Source organism: Salvia hispanica, chromosome 2 (genome assembly GCF_029641045.1).
Source record: "Salvia hispanica isolate PSC_SH4W2 chromosome 2, Shi_PSC_v1, whole genome shotgun sequence".
NCBI classification, from domain to species: domain Eukaryota; kingdom Viridiplantae; phylum Streptophyta; class Magnoliopsida; order Lamiales; family Lamiaceae; genus Salvia; species Salvia hispanica.
This window is the reverse complement of record NC_142693.1, coordinates 24736361-24754485: the sequence shown is the minus strand read 5'-3', so window position 1 is coordinate 24754485 and position 18125 is coordinate 24736361. Positions and strand designations below refer to the sequence as shown.

General features: G+C 37.7%; 1 long non-coding RNA gene and 1 pseudogene across 1 annotated transcript; both read left to right on the top strand.

The window, feature by feature from the left end:
• Positions 1-2457: 2457 nt before the first annotated feature.
• LOC148931896 (uncharacterized) lies at positions 2458-3691 on the top strand. The gene is made up of 2 exons (XR_016135206.1): positions 2458-2948; positions 3019-3691. It is a non-coding gene; the product is annotated as an uncharacterized LOC148931896 (long non-coding RNA).
• Positions 3692-4092: 401 nt separating this feature from the next.
• LOC125190105 (cytochrome P450 71A6 pseudogene) lies at positions 4093-4605 on the top strand (annotated as a pseudogene).
• The last annotated feature ends 13520 nt before the right edge of the window (positions 4606-18125 follow it).

Genomic DNA, 18125 nt, shown 5'->3' with positions numbered 1-18125 from the left:
AGAATGCAAGAGGGAAAGGAGGTGCAGCAACATCTCTACGAGTTCAACATGATTACTTTGCAACTGAACTCGGTTGATATAAAATTAATTTTGCTATCGTCCGTGCCTGAGAGTTAGGCTTGCACAATGACAGCAGTTATTGCTGCAAAGACAAACCTGACAGTTGACATAGTAAGAGATCTGATGATTGGTAAGGAACTTCGCCGGAAAGAATCAGGATCTTCTACTTCCGGTTCAGTATTGAGTACAGAACAGAGAGGCAGATCAAAGGGAAGGCAAAATCGTGGAAGATCAAAATCCAGAGGAAGGAGCCAATCCAAGAAGGATTTGGATCGAGTTAAATGCTGGAATTGTGATGAGTTTAGGCACTTTAGAAATCAGTGTAAGGCACCGAAGAAATATAAGAATAAGGATCAGAAAGAGAAGAATACAACAAACGCTACTATGTCAGATGACGATGGCGAGGCGTTGGTCCTAAGTGTGAGTAGTACGATGGAATCATGGGTATTGGATTCTGGAGCGTCGTTCCATTCCTGTAGCAATGTGGAGATAATGGAAGACTACGTTTCTGGCGATTTTGGGAAAGTACATCTGGCTAATGAAGAGCCCTTAGATATCGTGGGAAAGGGAAACGTGAAGGTAGTGACATCCAATGGATCCGTAATAAAACTGAATGGAGTCAGACACATTCCTGGATTACAGAGAAACTTGATTTCGATTCGGTAGCTTGATGCAGAAGGGTACACGGTGACATTTGGCTGCAGCAATTGGAAGATTACCAAGGGAGTTATGATAGTAGCTCGAGATAAGAAGGAGGGTACGTTGTATACCACAACTAACTCTAAAGACTGCATTAATCTTGCAAGTGAAGCAAATAATTCAAATTTGTGGCATTGTCGTCTTGGCCACATGAGCGAGAAAGGGAAGAAAATAATGTGCTCAAAAGGTTTACTGCCGGGCCTGAAAACAGTTGAAGTTGGCCTATGCGAAGATTGCGTGTTTGGAAAACAGAAAAGGGTGAGTTTCTCAATAGGAGGTAGAAAATTGAAGACACAGAAGTTGGAGTTGGTCCATAGCGATCTATGGGGACCAGCACCTGTGAAGTCCCTAGGAGGCTCTGAGTATTATATGACATTCATCGACGACTCCACTCGAAAGGTATGAGTTTATTTTCTGAAGAGTAAATCTGATGCGTTTGATACTTTCAGGAAGTGGAAAGCCCTTGTTGAAACTGAAACCGGGCTAAAGGTGAAGTGTCTAAGATCCAATAATGTAAGAGAATATGAACTTGCAAAGTTCAAGGAGTTTTGCACCAAGAATGGAATTCACAAGGAGTTTGGGCAGAAGCATTCAACACAACTGCATTCCTAATCAATAGAGGTCCATCAGTTCCGTTGGAGTTTCAGATACCAGAGGAGGTTTGGATAGGAAAAGAGGTGAATCTATCTTACCTACGTATCTTTGGTTGTGTTGCTTATGCTCAAATCTGTTAAGTGTACGTTCATTGGTTATGGAGGTGATGAGTTAAGTAGAATCGTAAGGTTATTCGCAGTAAAGATGTCGTTTTCAATGAACATGTATTGTACAAGGATAGATTGGAGGCGTCGATTTCCAGTAGTTCTGAGCCCCAAGTGGTCGAGCTAGACATCTCAAACTCGAGTGGGAGCAAGGAGAGTCAGAATGCTGAAGAGGTGCTTGAAGAAGAACCAAGCACTTCACCACCGATTATTCCGCTGCCTAAACAGACTAGAGAGTGATGTGCACCTGATAGGTACTCGCCCTCTAATTTCTATTTGTTACTTACTGATGGTGGTGAACCTGAGTGTTATGCAGAGACGGGAGAAGACCCTGATAAACGAAGGTGGAAAATTGCCATGGATGACGAGTTTGCCTCTCTTCTCCTAAATGGCACATGGGAGCTTGTGGAACTTCCAAAAGGGAAAAAGGCATTGCATTGCAAGTGGGTCTATCGAATCAAAGGTGAAGCTGATGGTAGAAAGCGCTACAAGGCTAGGCTGGTTGTCAAGGGATTTGAGTAACGATACGGTATTGATTATACAGATGTCTTCACTCATGTTGTGAAACTGACTACTATTTGTTTAGTGTTGAATATGGTAGTTGCAGAAAATCTATTGTACATCAGATGGATGTAAAGACGATATTTTTTCATGGTGATTTGGAGGATGAGTTGTACATGACACAACCAGAGGGATTCGTAGTAAAAGGAAAGGAAAATCTTGTGTGCAAGTTGAAGAAGAGCTTGTATGGTTTAAAGCAAGCTCCAAAGCAGTGGTACAAGAAGTTTGATGGATTCATGATGGAAATTGGCTATAAAAGATGCTACGCTGACCATTGTTGTTACTACAAGAGGTTTGACAAGAGCTATCTTATCCTGTTATTATATGCTGATGATATGTTGATCGTAGGAGGTGATCAAAGGAGATGGATAAGTTGAAGAGGAAATTGTCTGAACGATTTTCCAAGAAAGATCTTGGAGAGGCTAATCAAATTTTGGGCATGAGAATCGAGCGTGACAAGACGGCAAGAAGATTGTATCTTTCGCAAGCTGCTTACATTGGTAAGGTTTTGGGAAGATTCAACATGGATAATTCGAAGACAGTAAGTGTGCCATTGGGCTGTCACTTCAAGCTGTCGAAGAAGGAGTCGCCGAGTACAGAAGAAGAACGTGCTGAAATGAAGAAAGTCCCTTATGCTTCAGCAATTGGCAGTATTATGTATGCAATGGTGTGTACGAGGCCTGATATTGCACAAGCAGTGTGACTAGTGAGTCGGTTCATGGGTGATCCGGGCAAGCAATGGATCCTTAGATACTTGAGAGGTACTATAGAAAGAGTCTTATGTTTCATTAGTAATAATGTCGAGCTGGCAGGTTATGTGGATGCAGACTTGGCATCCAATGATCTTGATTGGAGAAGAAGCATAACGGGGTATGTATTTACTTATGGTGGTACCGCTATTTCATGGACTTCTAAGTTGCAGAAGATTGTTGCTTTACAGAGGCTGAATATGTAGCTGCGACGGAGGCAAGCAAGGAGATGGTGTGGTTGCAGAGTGTCTTAGATGAACTTGGGAAGGAGAACAAGAGTAGCATACTCTACAGTGTTAGTCAGAGTACTATTTTCTTGGCAAAGAATCCAGCGTTTCATTCTAGGACAAAGCAAGTGGAGTTGAAGTATCATTACATTCGACACCTAGTGGAGATGAAAATCCTGCAACTTGAGAAGATACTTGGAAGTAAGAATCCAGCAGACATGTTTACTAAGGTGGTGACCTTAGGGAAATTGAAGCTATGCATAGCTTCACCTGGCCTTGGAACTTGAAGAGAAGGTTAGGTGATGCAAAGCGGATGCAGGGATGAGATCACGAGGATATTGTGGCGTAGGAGTTGTTAGTCTCCAAGTGGGAGATTGTTAATTATGGAGCCTAAAATATCTCCTACCATATTTAGGATTTGTTTTCTGGAAGTATATTTCCTTGTGATAGATTTATTCCATAGAAGATATTTCCTTATGGAATATGTTTCCTAGTTTGACTAGAATTAGGGCTCTCTATTCTGCTTATACATAGAGGTGCCCCTCATTGTAAAATCATCCAAAAATTATACAGTGAAATCTCCGGCTTGGCATCGCCCCCAGACGTAGATACACTTTGTATCAAACTGGGTAAATAATTTGTTGTGTTCATTTTCCTCTATATTCGTGATTGCCTGTGTTTATTTCCAAGGTGGCTTTGGGTTGGGCCCTGTGTGACCAAAAGGTGGGGCCTGGATGACCCGTGATCGAGTGGGGCCCTGGATGACTCTAGTTTGAGTCGGGCCCGTAATGTCTCGATGTATCGACTATGTGTTCCCGATGTGGTCTTGATTTGAGGTTATGTTTGTTGGGTTACAAACCCATCCCACATCGGATGAGTGAGGGAAGTTGGAAGGTGATCCTGTCCAACCCCAATTAGTTTGAGGCGTTTTGGGAGTTACCCAAAAACAAATCCGTGCGGGCTTGGCTCCACCCAAAGCGGGGACAATATCAAACTAATATACAGTTGATGATCCCAACAGAGAGAGTGGCTAAGGAGATGGATAAGTTTCGGGAATCTGTGCTTCAAGTACATAAGGATAGAAACATGAGATATGATGATGGTGGTGGGCTGGATTTTATGGACATATTGCTTGATTTTGAGAGAGAGAATGCAAGTCTCACCCCTATTGAAGATGACACTATCAAAGCTATCGTTTTGGTATGAATACTTTTCTTTTACCATATGTATGTTTTTGTTTTAAGTTTATAGAAATAATCGTGTGTTTTCTTATAGAAATGTGTTTGCATGTTCTTATTATGGCTACCATTGTTTGGTTGAATAATTTTATTGCAGGATATGTTTGGTGCTGGAACTGATACTACATTTGCAGTTATTGAGTGGACGATGGCGGAGCTCATACGAAATCCAGAAGCCATGAAAACTTTGCAAAATGAAGTGAGAGAAGTAGCTGGAAGTAAGAATGAAATTGATGAGCAAGACTTGGAGAGAATGCCTTATCTGAAAGCAGTGATGAAGGAGAGTCTAAGGTTGCATCCGCCGAACCCATGATTGCCTAATGGACCGAAAATGAAGGAGTTAGATGTTAATGAATCTAGTGGAGTCACACCCCATAAAAAGTGTCCTTTGATTGTTGTAGCTACTCCACAATGATTGTTAGGTCCTTCAATTTTAATCTGATAATAATCTTTTCAGGTTTTCTTCTTGATTCTTTCCCGAATCGTGAGTCGAATCAAGAAGGGTTGCGATTCTATATATTAGAGGATCCATTAAAGAGTCAAAAATCTCGAGAATTAGAAATAAAAGGTCTTTTCTCGTGAAATCCTTTTGTTCTTCGCCGCCTCTGTTTTGTTCTTTGTTCATAATTTGCCAAAGCAAGTGCTCAAGCTTTTGTGATTGGATCAGTGGCCTATAACTTTAGTAAACTAATAGGACTTTAAGAAAGAGAAATATTTCAATAAAGAGTTTGACCAAAATGTTTAATTTTCCAATAACATAGGGAAAATCGGAGCAATGTCTTAAATCCAATGACAAACGGTTACTATTTCATAATTTATGATCCAAGAGTAGAAGGGGTTCAATATATAATTCTGAAAAATAGTATTATCTCAGCGGAAGCATCCAAGAGTAAGGGTGATGCCGAGTATGAAGACACGACGACCCTCGGAGTTCAAAATAAAATCCAACAATAATTTAGGTTCGACTCAGCACCATCCCAAGCTCGTCGCCACTCAACCTGCATAGGGAAAACACATGCAGGGCTACTCAGTGGACTCATGCCAAAAACAAGTTATCAAAAATATTTATAATTATCATGCTCTTGTAGGTAACCATCGGGGTTTTAGCTTTTGATAGGCCCGAGGCACCAAAATATTCCATTGTTCAAAATCGCGGTTGCGCAACCAATTTTTCATAGACGTTTACCATATCTGCTCATACATGACATGGAATATGGCCACAAGCTAAGTCACTAGACCAACCAACCCGTACGTTGACACATGGTCTAGCATATGTGTACACTAATCCAAGTAGAGTTTGCGACCCAACGAGGACCCGAATTCGATTTAAATAATAATGGCAAATGCCACATCAGATAGGCACGTTAAAATCCAAAACACACCATGATAAACACAGTTTCACTTCCATCGATAAGATATTTAGGATATTGTCCTTGTTTAAAAGAAAGCCCACCTCGACAGCTCAATTCACAAGTATTTTCTTCCCATTGGTATCACGTTTCACGTGCGAGTTATCACCTTTAGATAACACATATATCAACAATCAGTTTCAACAACCAACCTAAAAATCATGCATGCCCTGAACGTTCTTTTCACCACTCACTCGCTTTATCTACCCTTACAACCAAGGTATGCTCACCATATCAATTTATTCATCGTGCTTTCACACATACATATTTATACTTCCAAATCCAGATCTATAAATAAATCCATAGTTATGCCCCAAACGTGCACACACTCACACACATCACACGCACACACGCACATACACACACATGCTTTATATTCATCAAGCAATTCCCTTTTCGCTAGATCTATTTGCATGAGGGTTTCAAAATTTACCAACTAATTGGTTAGACATGAAAAGGTGGATCAAAAGTACATTTTCTTGATGAAAATGAAAAGTAGCACAAATACTAGTTTGGGTTTTTCAATGATTCTTGAGTTTTCAACTTCAATTCAATGCAATAGATGAAGAATTCTTGAAGATGAATGTAAGGCAAATTGAGAGAGAGTGGAAGAGAGAGTGGGTGTGAGGGAGAGATGGAGATAGGCGTGAGGTGTGGGGGCTAGGGTTAGGTTAGCCACCTATATATAGATATCTCCAAGATTTGATTTTCAAATAAAATAGAACCTCCAAGATTTGATTCCTCAAAATAAAATAACTAAATATTGTGGGATTAGAGGAAGAAAAGAAAAATAGTGTGAAGTTGAGGGAGAGTAGAAATAGGCAATATTTGCCTATTAAAAAGGTGTAGGATTTAATTTGAATTTTCTTGGAGAGAAAGATACCATAGAATGGAAGAAAAATAATAAATAGTACCACTAAAATAGGGAGGGGGCGATTTTTATGCTTCTCCCACGAGGATTAAATTCAAATCCTAATAAGATATGGAAAGATTTGCCTAGATATCGCAATATTTGCTAAGATTATATTGAATTTAAATTCATGGAAAGAATTAAACAAGGAATCAATTAAATCCACAAAATAATTCATTCTCCTAATTAATAGGAGATTTCGAAATCTTCAAGAAATAATCATGGGGGTCGAAAATTTCAAAAAGGCTAGGGTAAATATTGATGAACCTATTTAGTTTCACTCACCCTTAGAAAAATAAATCCCAACAATTAATTTCTCCCCACATCAATTATTCAAAACAACCGCGTCATATATTCAACGGAGTTGACTCAGTCAATCCAAATCTCAACTCCAAATAAAAATTAGGTCACCAAAGAATTCACATAATAATTCCACCCACCATTTAATTCACGGACTTCGCTGCATTAAAGGCATTAAATGTAAAAAATTTAGGGTTTGAAAATTACGGTTCAAAAGGTGGGGCCTTACAGATTTGCTGGAGAAAAGCTTCATGAAATACTGGGCTTCCGTGTTACAGATTTACATTTACTGGAGGAAAGCTTCATGAAATACTGGGCTTCCGCGTTACAAACTGTGTTTGTGATTTTCGGCTTTTCCTTCATTTAATTGGACTTCATTTTTTATAGATGGGCCTGAAATGAATTGGGCCATGCTATATATAGGGGGAGTGAGTGTCAAAGAAATATTTTTGTTATTCTAATAACTACATGCGGCATACCAATCAACGAGAATGATCTTTGTACAAAAACTATTACTATATTATATCTAAAAATTATTGTTATTGCATATATTTTTTAATAATAAAATATGAATGAGATGTATTAGTAGAATATGAAAAACAGTTATATTGAAATTGGTAGAAAGAGTTCCTTTCTATTGCGTCTCCTACCTACTTTGATCCCTCTCTTTCATGTACTCAAAATACAGTTTTTCTACTATATATCTATATGACGTGCGAACCCTAAAACGAAAAAAGGAATTAACAAGTGTAAATAGGCAACTAAATTTGGTGATTTGTACGTAATATGTGTTTTTATTTCAATTAAGAAAGTGGGGATATTGTTTTGATCTATGAAATTATTTTGTAATACTCGATTATATTCTTTTCTTAATGCAAAAACAGTTGGAATCGTAGCCCGGTTAACGCAATTTGACGGGTCATACAAATGTGACGGATAATTTAATTTTTAAACAATTAAATAATTTATAAGCGATCCACGCTCCGAGTAGATAATTGTGGTATATTCACTTTCTCTAAGCCGATTCCCGGTGAGTGAGAAATAATATATTAAAATATGTCATGATATATGGAGATATGAAATTAATTATTTAATTTATCTATTTTGGACACGTAGACAAAACAATGTGGCAAATGAGCATACAGAGAAAACTTCATAGAATGCGTGAACATTGATCGGGTCGTCCAGAATGCGTGCACATTGATCTAGGTACATCCGTCCAGTTTCATGCTCCACGATTGATTTGTAACATTCGTAATTGCCGACCATTACAATTAGCCTTAATGGTTACTTTGACTCCTCTACATGCATTGGACTTGGCTTATAAATAGGCATGCATCTCTTGCATTCTCTACACCAATTCATAAGCACACAAAGAATAAGCTCTTCCTTACCTCGCCGGAGCTCTGTTGGTAGCAGTTCTGCTTCATCAGATACGTAGCCGTTTTATCTTTAGGGACGACACGCCAATCCGAGAGCACTACCGGGGCATATCTCGTCTTGCGGAAAGAGGACTCCTCGACTCAGCTTACACTATTTTATGGTTTATTGTTTCGAATTCTTCTTTGTAATTATGTTTCAGTTTTTATTTCTTCTTTTGGGTTGTATTATGCCCGGCTAGTGTTTATCTTGTAATCCAGAAAACCAACCAAAACTCGAGTTCATTATGGTATGGATGGCATAACTATTAAAATGTTTTCGGCATAAGTCCACCGATTATTTTATAGTACCCAGCCCTGCATGTATTTTCTTTATGTGCAGGTTGAGCGGCGACGAGTTTGGGTAGTGTTGAGTCGAACCTTAATTTTTGTTGGATTTATTTTGAACTTCGAGAGGCGTCGTGTCTTCATACATGGCGTCACTCTTACTCTTGAATTCTTCCACTGAATTATGACTATTTTTCTCCATTATGTTTTGAACCTCTGAATTATTAATTATGATAAGTTGTTGTCATTGAACTTGATGGTTAAGATATTGCTCTGAGTTTCCCTCTGTTACTTGAAAATTAATTATCTTGGTCATACTCTTTATCGAAACCTAGAAAATTATTCCTTTTTAAAGTCTCATTAGTCGCGACCATCCACATTTATTAAACCTAAAAAGGGTGGTCGCAGAAGTAGTACACGAAGATGTAGAATATATTTTGGGGGTCTCAATGCAGGAGTGACTTGTAGTACCGGAATATGAAGCAGATGCCAAGCTAGAATATTATTTTGGACAAGAAAAATACATAGAATAAAATTATCTAGGACAAAAAATAAAAGACAGAGAAAATTTTGATATTTTAAATAGGAACATTTATTGAATAGACTAAATATATTTTCTTATCGGTTTAATTTTATGACAAATTTACAAATTCATCTTAATTAATGAATATTAATTTACTGTTAAAATTTTTTATTATCTCAAAAATTAAAATATTTCTATATAAATGGTGTGAAAGTTGGAAAATAAAATCAGCTTAATTGTACGAACGAATTTGACTATACGTTCGTATACCCAAAAATTTGGGGCAAGCCAAACATATGGGTAATCATATGGGGCAAGCCAAACATATGGCGCCAAACAATGCCATTGTTGAAGAGTGAGGCAAGCTACTGCTTATCGACCACCTAACTAACTATAGAGCGATCCTAACTGCATGGACGGATTTCAATATCCTCACATATGAATAAATCATTTATTATAAAATTTAATAATTTTTAACTTTTTATAAAATGTCCATCCTAAACTCTTAAATTTTTCCCACGTAATATTTTTGTTTGTCTTGGTATAAATTCCTGGCTTCGTCCTTACCCGACCACATGACGAAGGCCAATTCAGTCGTGCCATGTGGCACTTATGGTTGCTGAATTTTGATTTGTTTCCTTGTACTTTGTGACCACCTAGCTAACTGTAGAGAGATCGTAACTGCATGGAAGGATCTAGCATGTAGGGGCCATTCAATATCCTCACATATGAATAAATCATTTATTATAACATTTAATATTTTTTTTTTTATAAAATGTCCCTCTTAAACTCTTAAATTTTTCCATGTAATAGTTTTGTTTGTCTCGGTATAAATTCCTGTCTTCATCCTTACCTGACCACATGATGAAGGCCAATCCAGTCATGCCATGTAGCACTTATGAAGTTCAATTACGGATCAACATGTGTTGTCCAACTACGGATTTATGAAGTTTTGAAGTCAAATGTTGTTTTGTGTTCAACACACCTTATAGGTCATGCATTACATATTAGTTTGAAATTATTAATTTCATAGCATGGAAAATGAAACATCAATTATGGAACACCATTTGAACCATCAATTGTACGAACGAATCGGGCTAGTGCACCACCTTATAGGTCATTACATATGTTTCATGAAAAATGAAACATATCAAGATATTTCCAGTCGACTTTCTAATCAAAATATTAATTTCATTTGACTTTCTAATCGAATGCATCTACAAAACACCCTTTGCCATTTGCTTCTCCTCACACATTTGTTGGCTGTGCTAATCTCCACATCTCTTTCTCTTCTTCCTCCACAAATGGCGCCGAAGTCATTCTCCAGGGCCCCGGAAACGCCTGCCTCTGTCTCCACCAAAGCTCCTGTTAATCGGAAACCTCCACCAGCTGGTCTTAAACCCCCACAGATCTCTCCAGTCACCCTCCTGCCGCCACAGTCCCCTCACACTAGAAAAAAACTCGCGATTTAGTGACGGAATTTTCCGTCACTAATCAACGAAATTTAGGCAATTAACATATTTAGTGACAGATTAATTATTGACAGCTCCGTCAATAATAAGCTCGTCCGTAAAAAAAAATTAGTGACGGATCTCCGTCACTAAAGTTACAATGACAGAAATCAAAGGCTGCCACCATGGCAGATTCTGACGGACTATTCTGTCACGAATTAGTGACGGACTTTATCAGTTGCTAATCCGTCACTAATTCCTGAATTTCCGCTGCGTCACTAATCTACTTTTTTTTTTGTAGTGTCATGCTGCTCCACTCTGGCAAAGTCCCCGTTCTTATTGCCTCCTCGGTTGAGGCTGCGCGTGAGATCTTGAAAAACCAGATCTTCTAAAACGGGTGTGCAAGTTGGAAAATAAAATTAGATTAATTGTACGACCGAATTTGACTATATGTTCGTATACCCAAAAATTTGGGGCCAGCCAAACATATGGGTCATCATATTCACACAAGAATATAAGATAATGATATCTAAGATGAGTAATTACAACGGCGCCAAACAATGCGGTTGTAGAAGAGTGAGGCAGGCTACAGGCGTGCTTGTCGACCACATAGCCAACTGTAGAGCGATCCTAACTTCATGGACTGATCTAGCATGTAGGCCCCATTCAATATCCTCACATATGAATAAATCATTTATTATAAAATTTAATAATTCTTATTTTTTATAAAATGTCCCTCATAAACTCTTAAATCTTTCCCATGTAATATATTTGTTTGTCTCGGTATAAATTCCTAGCTTCGTCCTTACCTGACCACATGATGAAGTCTAATCCAGTCGTGCCATGTGGCACTTATGGTTGCTGAATTTTGATTTGTTTCCTTGTACTTTGTGATTTTTAATGCTTCTAATTTCATTATTAATTTTTATTTTTTCTCAAAGAGTTGTTAGTGGTAAAAAATGAATTCCGAGAATATTAAAAAAAAACACATTTACCCTCGTAAAAAATGAGTTTAGGCTAACTCCAACATGTCTCATTGAAGAAATTCAGCACACTTCTCCTCTTTTGTAATTTTAATTAAGTGTTGGTTTTTTTTCTTTATGCAATTTCTTATTTTAATTTAAAATTATTAATTTTAGATTTGGCCATGGTAAATCAAACATCAATTATGGAACACTAAATCTCATCTATATAATACAAGCCTAACCCTATTTCTAAAAATATCAAGATATTTTCAGTGGTGTTTCTAACCTGAGCTTCTCAAACAGGCCTCAACTCAGCATCGCGAGAAGGCTATTCTACAACAACCGGGATGTGGCATTCGCACGGTATGTGGAGAGTACTGGCGGGATGTAATTTCTAGGGTGGCTCTGGGAAAGAAGTATAGTTTGGGGAGTGATTTTAAGGAGATTTTTGGTGAGTTTGTGGAGCTGCTGGGGATTTTAACTTTGTGGGAGTACATTCCACAGCTGAGATGGATGAGAACGTTTGGATAAGAGAGTAGAAAGAGCTGTTGAGAAGATGGATAGGTTTTTCGGAGGTTGTGAATCAAGAACATAGAGTTAGGGAGAGGAGAGAGGGAGATGGTGGTGAGCTGAATTTTGTGGACATATTGCTTGATTTTCAGAGAGAGAATGCAAGTCGCACCCCTATTGAAGATGACACTATCAAAGCTATCGTTTTGGTATGAATACTTTACTTTTACCATATGTATGTTTTTTTGTTTTCCTATAGAAATACTTCAATCTGTTGTAAAGTGGCGAACACAAAAAAAATAACTCCCTCCGTCCGCGAATAGGAGTCCCATTTCTTTCTGTCACGGATTTTAAGAAATGTTAAGAAAAAGTGCGTGGAAGAAAGTTAATGGAAAATAGGTTTCACTTTTATATATTAGTTTTAAATGATATGTGAGTGGAATATGAGGCCTTTTTATTATTTATGGCAATTATGAACCGGGATTCCTATTAGCGTACGAACCAAAATAGAAAAATGAGACTCCTACTCCTGGATACAAAACACAGGACCAAACATAAATAGATGATTGTTAGTTAAACATTTTAGTTAGGATGACCTAAAATAAATTTAATATGACTTCAAATCAGAATTTTAAAAAATATTTAAAATTTATTATTAATGAACTAATGTGTTGCCCTGTCACGATCGCCCTTTCTAGGGTCGATAAATGTTGGTGGTCGTAACTAATAGGAATTTAAGAAAGAGTAATATTTCAGGGTTTCAATAAAGAGTTTGACAAAAATATTTATTATTCAAATAACAGAGGAAAAATCAGAGCAATGTCTTAAATCCAACGACAAACGATTACTATTTCATAATTTATGATCCAAGAGAAAAAGGGGTGGTTCAAAATATAATTGCGAAAAATAGTATTATCTCAGAGGAAGCATCCAAGAGTAAGAGTGACGCCGTGTATGAAGACACGACGACCCTCGGAGTTCAAAACAAAATCCAAGAATAATTCAGGTTCGACTCAACACCACCCCAAGCTCGTCGCCGCTCAACCTGCATATAGGGAAAACATATGCAGGGCTGAGTATTATAAAATACTCATGGACTCATGCCGAAAACAAGTTATCAAAAATATTTATATTTATCATTTCATTATAGGTAACCATCGGGGTTTTAGCTTTTGAAAGGCCCGAGGCACCAAAAAAATATTCCATCGTTCAAAAATCGCGGCTGCGAAGCCATTATTCCATAGACGTTTACCATATCTGCTCATACATGACTTGGAATGTGGCCACAAACCAAGTCACTAGACCGGCCAACCCGTACGCTGGCACACGGTCTACCATAGTTGTACACTAACCCAAGTAGGGTTTGCGGCACTACAAGGACCCGAATTCGATTTAAATAATGAATGGCAAAGCCATTTCAGATTGGCACGTTAAAACCAAAAATACTGCATGATAAACATATTCGCATTTCATTCTCACTGATTAAAAAAAATAGTTAGGACATTGTCTGTAACACCCCGAATTTCCGAACCCTAATTTTAGAGCCCTAGAATTAATTATTGATGACGTGGAGTCGAGAATGCTTTTATTTCCCGTGATGCTAAGGCCGAGTTGCGTCTAGGGTTTGCGTTGAAACTTTGAAAAGTCAAACTTATTGCTTTTATGATGTGGCATGTGATTTATTAATTTATGAGATGAATTATTTGTTTAAGGGTGAGTGAGAATATTAGAGAAAATTTCCATAAATACTTGCCACCCAATTCTTGTGATTTTCGAACCCCCCCTTGATTTTAGAGAAAGAATTCTATTTTTCCGGATTTAATTTAATTCTTGGGATATTAATCCAAATTAAATCCAAGACCCAATTATTTCCTTATTTTGAAGAGGAAAAATCGAGCCCCCTTGTGCCTTGGTGATTTTCGAAAATCACCTATTGTGGGAAGGAAGGAATTTATTTTATTTTAGTTAATCCCTTATTTGATTTCCTTCCATACCAAGAATTGAATTATTCTACCAAATCTTTCCATACTTCAAGAGATCTTGCCTTATCTTATTTTAGTTAATATTCAAAATCCATGCCTTATTTAAAAAGGCATAGGGACGCCTATTCCATCCCAAGTTGGGAGAATTCTTATTTTTATTTTGCTCCGTGATATTTTATTCTACTCCGTAAAATATACCAAAACCAAATCTTGGCTAATTAAGTAGCCTAATTTTCGAAAATCATGAGATTTTGCCCTAGAGTCTATTTTTGGTATTTCTTCTTCCCTACTCTATAATATTGATTATTTAACTGTGGAGAATAACATCTTACCAAATATTCTAAAGATCTCATTGGACTCTATAAATAAGAACCAAAACCCCAACCTTAGCCCCCATAATTTTCGAAACCCCCTCCCCTCACTCTCTCAAGTTTTCTTCTTCCACACTCCAATATTTTGTCATCCTTTGAGAAGAATTAGAGTTTGAACGCCAAGATTCTTGAAGAACCAAGTCTCTACTTTGTTTCTACCGATCGTTTTTCTCTAAAAATGTATTTTGTTTATGAGTTCTTCTTATTCTTCTCTTTTTCTTCTTTTTCTTCTTCTAACCGATTAATCGGTCTTCTTGAACCCTCATGCATCTTGGTTGAGTGAAAGTGGGATAAAAGGGATGTGGGAACATGTTCATGTGTGTGTGTGTGGCGTGTGTGTGTGGCGTGTGTGTGTGTGTGTCGTGTATGTGTGTATGTTGTTGTGTTGTGTAGTGTGTGTTTGATGGCTAAATATTCTTGTGTGATAAACATAATCTTGATTGATTAGTAATGATAAGATAAGTCGATGGAAAAAGGGAAAAGTGTTGAGACATGCATGAGTAAGAGTAGTGTTGAACCTAATTTGTGATATGTGCCTATGTGATTAAAAGGTGAAACTTTGGTTGCGAAGCCGGATAACGGAAAAGCGAAACTACTTGAAATCTAAGCGGTCGAGGTGGGCTTTACTCTAAAAACTCTCTTTTATTTTATCAAAATATTGTTTGGTGTTATAAGGGTGGTTTAACTGTTATGCCATGCCTATGTGTGTTTTATTGTGATATTGTGCGCCTGGTGCCTAGTTTGTGAGTTCGCTCCATTGGGCTATATGGTTATGGATATGTTTATACGAATTCGGGTCTGAGTATGGGCCGCAAGCCCTACCAGGCTGTGTACACGATGGGATCGGGAGCCGTCCTTGCTAGTCGGCCGGTCTCGTGGGCGTAAAGTGTGGCCACACTTTCGTCGCACCATGGAATGATTGTGATTGTTGATTTTGTTGAGGAAAATGGGGAGTTATTTTGACTGGCCAGTCTATGAAAATATATTTTTGTGATACTCGTGATATTTCTCTTAACTGTTTAAAACTCGAGTTCACTTGGTAAGGGTGGCATAACTTATAAAATGTTTTGACAATGAGCCCACTGAGTATTTCAAAATACTCAGCCCTGCATGTTGAGCATGATAATTAATTAAGATGGATGTTTTCCTTTGAACTTCAAGCGTAGTTGTGTCATCATACATAGCTGCACTTTCTCTTGGTCGCTTTCCGCTGAGTTTTTGATACACTTATGTTTATTTTTAGTATTTTGCTCTCTCCTTTCGGTTTAGAGGCTTTAGACTATCTCGTGGTTTTTACCTTGGAAACTATGTCGCACTCTTAAGATGTTTGATCGTCATTTAAGATACCTTCCTTCTTCTTTTAAACTTCTAGGTTAAGTTGTTGTTTTAAATGCTCTGATGGTTCCTTTAATAATTTGGCCAACACCCTTTTTATGAAACCCTAGCCTATGTTGAATTCTTTAAGACCGTTTTGATAGCAGTCGCCGCATTTATTGTACCCTAGGAAAGCGGGCCGTTACATTGTCCTTATTTAAATGAGAGCCCACCTCGAGTGCTTGATCCGAAATTATATTCTTTTCCTTGCGATCACGATTCACTTGCGAGATATCACCTTTACAATTTAAAAATAACATAGAGGTCAACACAAGGAACTCCAATAAAATAAGATGCATGCATCTTATGTCTCCAATTATTTTTTCGATCAAGATTACAAATTTTCCAATTAGAAGCTTGGGTAATACGATTAATTCCGGTCGCCCAAGGAATAAACACCATCAGCCCAACTCAAAAGAGACAGCCTAAAGAAATATTGGAAGAATAAAGAAATTATACTTTCTTTCCCACTTTTATTAAACACTAAAATAAATAAACACAATTTGATAAAGGTGATGGGGTTAAAAAGATTCATATACTCCCTTCTTCAAAAACTGTCGGCTATAATCCCTTCTCCCTCTACTGTATCTTCCCAAAACAGAACACACTCCAAATTGAAACCCAGACCAGTGTACCCCTCTACAAAAATCCCGTTGGCTCCAGTGGGGTCACCGCTGCTACAGATTCGGCCGTCGCCGCTGGACAGGCGCTGCAGATAAGCTCTTAATTGATTTCGTGAATTAAAGTCCGATTCTTTAATTCAGTTTGCTTCGATTTATTCGATTAGTAGATTGATAACAGATTGTGATTATTGTTTTGATTATGCGATTTGATTGAGTGGAACAACATGCTATGCAGTTCATGGATTGTGGAATTACATTGGGGAAGAAGATTATACCTGTAGGCAGTGAAAGAATTGGCTTATTCTCTTTCTCACTCACGCTTGATTGGGATTGGGAGAAAGTAGGGTTGTTCTTCTTTATAATGGATGGTCCTTGAATTATTGTTAAAGGAAAAAGGTGAATGAAGAATGGTGTGCGATTACCTCATGACATTGAAGATTGAGATTAAGAATTTGAATTGAATTGAATTGAACACAACACATAATCTCATCCATATACTCTGTCCATTCACCAATACTTGTAACCAGTATCCTTTTTGGTCTTTTCGCCAGAACGTGTTACTCTTAATTTGTTACAAGTTTTGATAATGCCCATACTTTTTTCACTCACATTATAATATAAAACTAATATATAAAAGTAGGATTCACATTTAACTAATTTTTTCATTTCACTTTTAAGTATATTTCTTAAAATTCGTGCGAATCAAAATATGTCAATTAATGACAGACGGAGGGAGTATTGATTACAAAAATAATCCTATGTTAAATAGCAAGATAGAGTGGACTTTCTGTTGGAAACATAGAGTAGAGTACAGCAAGAAAAAAGAAATAAACGTAGCCTTTGTGTATTAGAAGAATGACTCAAAAGACTTATTTATTCCACTAATATGAGGTGCTATTTATAAGCCCTCTAAGCATGAAGATTACAACGGCAAACTGAAATGAGCTAAAAATCAGCAATAACAGAATATAGCTAATGACTAGGAACACTAAATAACTAACTAAGAATGAGTCAAACTAAAGCTGAAACCAACAAAGACTAAGTCCCGATACTTTCAATTATGAGTCAACAATCTTCATTCAACACTCCCCCTTGATTCATAATTGCACACTCCGAGCATATTTCTGAACTTGACGTGCTTCTCCGAAGACAACGACTTGGTGAAAATATCAGCCAAGTTCTCAAGGCTGCTGCAAAACTTCAAAGAGATGACCCCTTCATTAATCAAATCTCTTATGAAGTGAAACTTAATATCGATGTGCTTCGTTCTCCCGTGCATAACTGGATTCTTTGCAATCGCAATAGCTGATCGATTATCATAGAAAATTCCAGTAGCCTCCTTCTGCTCCTGCTCGAAATCAGCCAATAACCTTCTCAACCACACTCCTTGACAAGCTGAAGAAGTAGCAGCCACATACTCTGCTTCTGCAGTCGAAAGCGCTGTTACTCCTTGCTTCTTCGAACTCCATGTCACAGCTCCTGACCCGAGATTGAATACGAAGCCTGAAGTACTTCGCCAATCATCCACCGAACCTGCCCAATCACTGTCCGTGAACCCAACCAACTCAAAATCGGCAACATTTGAGTACCAAATACCAAAATTTTGAGTTCCAGCTATGTAGCGAAGAATCCTTTTTGCAGCTCCAAAATGTTGACGTGTTGGATTGTGCATAAATCTGGAAACCATACCAACGGCAAAGGCAATATCG